The sequence below is a fragment of the Macaca mulatta genome, chromosome 18 (genome assembly GCF_049350105.2).
Source record: "Macaca mulatta isolate MMU2019108-1 chromosome 18, T2T-MMU8v2.0, whole genome shotgun sequence".
Taxonomy (NCBI): domain Eukaryota; kingdom Metazoa; phylum Chordata; class Mammalia; order Primates; family Cercopithecidae; genus Macaca; species Macaca mulatta.
This window is the reverse complement of record NC_133423.1, coordinates 51,174,342-51,180,937: the sequence shown is the minus strand read 5'-3', so window position 1 is coordinate 51,180,937 and position 6,596 is coordinate 51,174,342. Positions and strand designations below refer to the sequence as shown.

At 39.7% G+C, this 6,596-nt stretch overlaps 1 non-coding gene across 1 annotated transcript; it reads left to right on the top strand.

The window, feature by feature from the left end:
* The first annotated feature begins 4,881 nt into the window (after positions 1 to 4,881).
* LOC114673930 (U6 spliceosomal RNA) lies at positions 4,882 to 4,985 on the top strand. Its single transcript, XR_003724768.2, has one exon. It is a non-coding gene; the product is annotated as a U6 spliceosomal RNA (small nuclear RNA).
* The last annotated feature ends 1,611 nt before the right edge of the window (positions 4,986 to 6,596 follow it).

Below are 6,596 nucleotides of genomic sequence, written 5' to 3'. Positions count from 1 at the left end.
CAGCTTAATACACACATACTTAACCAAACATATAATTTGTGTGGTTCAGGAGTCTTGACAGTTTACCTAGCTTCTCTGCTTCAGGATTTCACATGCTGCACACTAGGTGTTGTCTAGTTCTACAGTTTCATCTTGGGCTTGACTGTGGAAGGGTGTACATCCTCACTCATGAGATTGTTGGGAGAATTTGGTTTCTTATTGTAGGACAGAGGGCTTCACTTTCTTGCTCGTTGCCAACAGACAATGGTTGGCAATGTTCTCTAACCCTAGACAGTACCTTTCATACCTTGTCAATGGGCCACCAACATAGTTGCTTTCTCAAGCCAGCAAGGGAGAGAGGGAGAGATACTCTAGCAAGATGGGCACTATAATTTTATGTAACATAATCTGGTAATCACATACATGTAATCACATCCATTCTATCACTCTGCCAGAAGCAAATCACAGATCCTGTCCACTCTCAAGGGGATTACACAAGCTCTTGAACCCCAGGAATCACTTAAGAGTGTGTCTGCTACAGTGTACCTTTCTGGCCCTTAGTGTTCCATGTCTCCCCATATTCAAAATGCATTGACACCCTCACAGAGTCCCCAAGAGTCTTATCTTATGACAGCATCTGCTTAAATTTCATAATTTTGTGATTTAAATCAGGTCCAGGTCAGGAGGATGTAATTCCTTGCATGTAGAAAGGCTTAATCCTGGCTTATTATTAGGTTGAACAGATTTTACGGATCAGATGAAGAATTTTCTAAATAGCTCTGATGAGGCTTAAAAGTGATTATGAGTATTTCATCTACTTAACTTTGAGCTCCTGGAGGTGAGACCCTTTGTCTTACATGTTGGTATCTTCAGTAATTTACCCAATGACTTGCAGATAGTAGTGATTCATAGAGAATGTTGATCGACTGACCGTACTTAAATAACTATTTGCTGATCGTAGTCAAAAGACACAGTTGACTTGGAAATTATAGCTGTACTTCATCAGTCCATTTTTTCTTTAATATTATGATATATTTTCCTTGCTTGGTTGATGTCTGCTATTTACTAAATCTCTTCTCTGAAATTCAAATCCCAACCAAGGTTTAAACGATGAGAAAATATCATGTTCAGTTGATTTCTCAGAAGTGCGATTAAATTCTATATTTTGAAATATATTTTTCTGTAAAGGTTTTTGTGCCTCTTGCTAAAAGAAAGTTTCAAATTAGTGTGATTATATGTAAGAAACATCATGTTCAAGGTATCAGTTGTCTTGTCCTGATTAGTTTACAAGTTAGGACAGTTAAACCAGGATCTACAGATTAAGTATGTCACATAGGCATGAGCTGCATTTCTCACTTCATTAATCCAAATTATGCTTATTGAATGCCAGTTCTATGCCAAGATTTTTATTGGGCACTAGGAATGTGGCTGTAAATGATCAGACAAACCCCCTCCCTATGGAGCTTACGTTGTAATAGAGCAGAGAGACAATACACAAATAAACAAAAGAAGTCATTTCAAATTGTGATGAAGTCTATGAAGGAAAATGAAAATGGGCTAAAAGAGAGAGAACATGACTAAGAATAAGGAATACTTTTAGAGATGATGATGATGGACGAAGGCCACCTGAGGAAGGAATGGCATTTATTCTGAATGGAGCCTCAAGGATGATACTCACTTACTAAGCGTGCTGGGCATAGGGTAGAAGCCCATCAAACAGAAAGAAAAGCATGTGCAAAGACCTTAGGAGAAGGAAAGGAGCTCAGTGTATTCATGGGACCAGGAGAAGACTAGTGTAGAGTGGCAGGAGATGTGTGGGAAAGGTAGGCAGGTGCCAGATAAGGATGCCTTATAGGTCATTGGGAGGGTTTCTATTTTTATCTTAAGGCCAAAAGTAGTTAACTTAAGATATTTAGCATGGAACATGCCAAACTGAGTTGACCATTTAAAATCAGCTTTACTGCTCTATGGAGGAACGTCAGAACAGTATGAGCCAGAAGAATGGAGCCCATTAAGGAAGTTGCTCTAAGAGTCCTAGCGAGAGCTGTGGTGACCGAATGAAAATAGAAGGATGGAAATTTATTGTTTTCTATGGACAAAGCCTGCTCATAGGTTAGTGAGGGAAGGGCATAAAAGAAAGGGAGGAATGAGACCTTGGTTCCATATTTCTGGCTTTAGCAAATGGCTGCTGGTGGTGATTTTCGCTCTTGTGAAAAAGACTAATAGGCTAGGCAGTTGGTGGGGTGTCCAGTCCTGGGAAGAGAATCAAAAGTTCCAGTTTGAACATATCACATCCAGAAAGCATATGAGAAATATACAGGGAGATGTCAAAAAAAAATTAAATAAGCAACTCTAGACTGGAAATCATAGGAAAAATTGAGCTACATCTAGTCATTTAGAAGTCATCAGCATGTAGATAGTACTAAAACATCATAGGAATGAATAAGATTTCTTTGGCTCTCCTTTGTTTAGAACAACATTTCTTGAGTGTCTTCTTGCCATAAAGTCGCCAGAGGATTGGTGTTATCTAATAGCTGATGTGTGAAACACATGGTAACTGCTTTTGAAAGTGCTTTGTTATAGAGACAGCTGCTGACCTGAGCACTAACAGGTGCTGCCTAGACCCTGCACCTTAGTGCTTTTGTCCTCATCACCAAGCCTTAACAAGTGCCCCTACCACAGATGTGGAGAGCTCTCAGAACCCCACCATCCACTGACACTGCACCTAAGCTAACTGGGAACCTCCAGGGGCTACTCTACATCCTGAGCCAGAGTCCATCACTCCGAGCACATCTCCACTGGAGCCCATTCTTAACACCTGGTGTGGGCTTGGCTTGTGTCTACTTTTCTGAAATATATGCCCATAAGGATATTTGTTGGTATAAAAAATAGTTCCAGGGTTAAATATTTATTGACATGATACATTAAATTATTTCAAATACATTTTAAAAGCATAGTACCTTAGTGTATCCTCTCAAATCCTACTAGGGATATAGAGATGCCACCTGACAGGTGGCAAAAAGAACCTCAGTGGAAATTCTTGGTGCCAGCTATGTGAAGAGCTCTGCCCAACCTGTATGACTAGAAAGAAGAAGTACCCCAGTCTCCTGGAGGTGAAGACCCAGAAGCTGACTCCTTAGACACTTACAAAGATTTTCTGGCATGTCACAAGTATGAAAGCTTGTGTGTGGGAACTAGTGTAAGCATAGGACTCCTCATACTATAGACACCGTGACAGCATATAGCACTTTCCTCTTGGGAGCAAAAAGAGCTCTTTTGCTTTATAGAAATGGGATTTCACAGTTATTGAGCCTCCCTTTTAAAAAAGATTAAAGTATTATGTCAACCTTTTAAAAAAAAATTTCCTGAATTTTTGTATAAAATGACAACCTATAGAAAAATGACAAAATCTGAAGGGGACACTATGGTAAGTTTGGGTGAATTTGGGCTGCATGGGGCTTAGGAAAACTAAGTTCACTCTTGTCGTTAGAGTCAAGTTCCATGGAAAACAGATTTTAAGGCAAAGATTTGGATGTGGGAGATTTACTGGGGTGTGCTCTCAGGATTACTACCTGTTAGGAAGTTAGAAATGTAGAATGAGGCAGAGGTGAAGTGGGATGTGGTGTGACAGAGGCCTTGGCAACTGGGATGGCTGTTCAGACTTTTTCTAAATTGTGGCATGAGGGCGAAGCCTTTGTAACTCCCACATCAACTCGTCATTGCCTATAAAGTGCTCTCCAGGAAGTGGATATAAGCTTGGCCAAGGCAGCGCCCTTCGGAAGAAGACAGTTTTTAAGGACAGACTCAGCTGTGAGCCTTCAGCAGGCAACATGTCAGATAGGAAGGGACTAGCGGCCTCAGCAGAAGGGCAGTGGGCGGGAGGGCGGGCAGGTAGGGGGTCTCTAAGAAGAGAAAGAGCACAGCCACTAAAATTTAAAACAGTAAATACAAAGTATCAAGAAAGATATTAAATATGTAATTTGTGTAAAACTTGCATGTAAAATGTTTTTACCTTTTTACTGAAAAGTTTGAGCTTCTGTGAATGTAACTTTTTATATGAGGTTGTAATTGTTCCATGTAATTGCTTTTCAGTGATGATGTCTTCAAATTATTTATAGTCACCTTTGATGAGGAACTTCATTCAATTGGAGATAAAAATGTCAAATCATTTTTTACAGCTATAGAAACAATTTTAAGATTTGAAATTATATTTAAACATTGTGAACTATTTTTCTCATTGGCAAATTGTAGTGTTGATGTTTTTCATCAAAATATGAATGAATTTTAAATACAATTGGACTTGTGCCATAAAAAGAATTTCAAAAGAATGGTGAAGCTCCAATCTGCAGAATTAGTAGTCACCTGGCACCTGGTTTGGTCACCTCTGAAAGAGCAGGAGTGAAATCTGTAGCTGCTACTGAAGCAGGGCTCATGAGATAGAATACATCTTTAGTGGTGCCCAATGCACTGTGAATCACAAAAACCAGTGCCTGAGAGATGGCTGGACACATTCTGAGCTCTACTCCATTGAAATCACCTTCCTAGGAGCCAAAAAAAAGAGTTATTCATTGCAAGAAATGACCAAGCAAAAGGCCATGCCGAGCCATACACTGCATAGCACTTATAGGCAAAGGGAATTAATGGCATGGTTTAAAAGCAACTGAAAACTGGAAGCAGCGGCTTTTATTGTCCCTGTGTTAAATACTGGGATAAGGCACTAAGAAAACTTGGCAAAAAATAAATTAATTATTATTTGTAGTGGTTATGTTACATAAAGTCACTGTAAACACTGAGTAGGTGAATACTGAACACATTGCTCCTAGAAGAAAGGCAGGGTTAGTTCCTGTAAGCCTATACACAAACACACACACACACATTGGTGATTCATTAACAGTTAGTTCAGTGCTCGCTTCGGCAGCCCATATACTAAAATTGGAACGATACAGAGATTAGCATGGCCCCTGCGCAAGGATGACACGCAAATTCATGAAGCATTCCATATTTTTATGCAAATCAAAATCACAATGAGATACTATCTCACACCAGTTAGAATGGCAGTCACTAAAAAGTCAGGAAACAACAGGTGCTGGAGAGGATGTGGAGAAATAGGAACACTTTTACACTGTTGGTGGGATTGTAAACTAGTTCAACCATTATGGAAAACAGTATGGCGATTCCTCAAGGATCTAGAACTAGAAATATCATAGGACCCAGCCATCCCATTACTGGGTATATACCCAAAGGATTATAAGTCATGCTGCTTTAAAGACACATGCACACGTATGTTTATTGCAGCACTTTTCACAATAGCAAAGACTTGGAATCAACCCAAATGTCCATCAGTAACAGACTGGATTAAGAAAATGTGGCAGATATACACCATGGAATACTATGCAGCCATAAAAAAGGATGAGTTTGTGTCCTTTGTAGGGACATGGATGCAGCTGGAAACCATCATTCTTAGCAAACTATCGCAAGAACAGAAAACCAAACACCACATGTTCTCACTCATAGGTGGGAACTGAACAATGAGATCACTTGGACACAGGAAGGGGAACATCACACACTGGGGCCTATTATGGGGAGGAGGGAAGGGGAGGGATGGCATTGGGAGTTACATCTGATGTAAATGACGAGTTGATGGGCGCAGCACACCAACATGGCACATGTATACATATGTAACAAACCTGCACATTGTGCACATGTACCCTAGAACTTAAAGTATAATAATAATAAAAAAAACACAGTGAGTTCATAGCCAACAGCACTATAACTCATGCTTAAAGGAAGTTTATGTAACACATATTTTTCCCCCTAAGGCACATCACAGCCTTTTGGGGCTTGGGAACACTAGAAAGCATTTTAGCACTATGCCTTTAGCCCATTTTAAACAGAGAAATCACTAACAAAGAAACCCACAAAAATGCAAAATAACATGGCATTAAATAGACCACAGAGGACAGGTACTTACGGTATAAGAACTGAAACAAAAGGCAGAGTGTTGCTTTGTTCAATCTTATTTGGGAACATGTGCATGAAGCAAGTCAATTTTTTCCCACTCTGATACGTCTAGAATGTGATCCCCAATGTCCATGAAAGTGCCACAAACATTGATTTGGGACTTACAAATAAATTTTAGTGACTAGGCAAATCCACCCATGATTAATCTGTGAATAATGAGGATTGACTGTACTTACTCCTGGAAAACAACGTCATGAACCAACTGAAACAGCTTCTTGTGCGGGCTCACTGGAAGATCCTCACCTCACTAGGCCCACCAATCTGAAACTATTATGTCATCATCTCTGCCCAGTTCTAGCCAGTTCATCTTGCAAGATCAATCCCCACATCACTCAGTCAAGGTCCTATTATGACCACTTCCTAAGTTTTTCCATTTTGAGATACTACTAAGATAGTGTTTTCTCTTAGACTACAGTAAGTCTAATAAACTTAGCTGTCTATGATAAACTGTTTCTTTCTATTGATCTTTTGGTAAGTTTATAGTTAGTACCATTTTCAGGACAACTGTATTCTAGGAATGTGTTTGGAGAGAGAAAGAACACAGAGAAGACAACTGAGAAACAGCATTGCCAGTGAGTTAGGAGACAAGTTAAGAG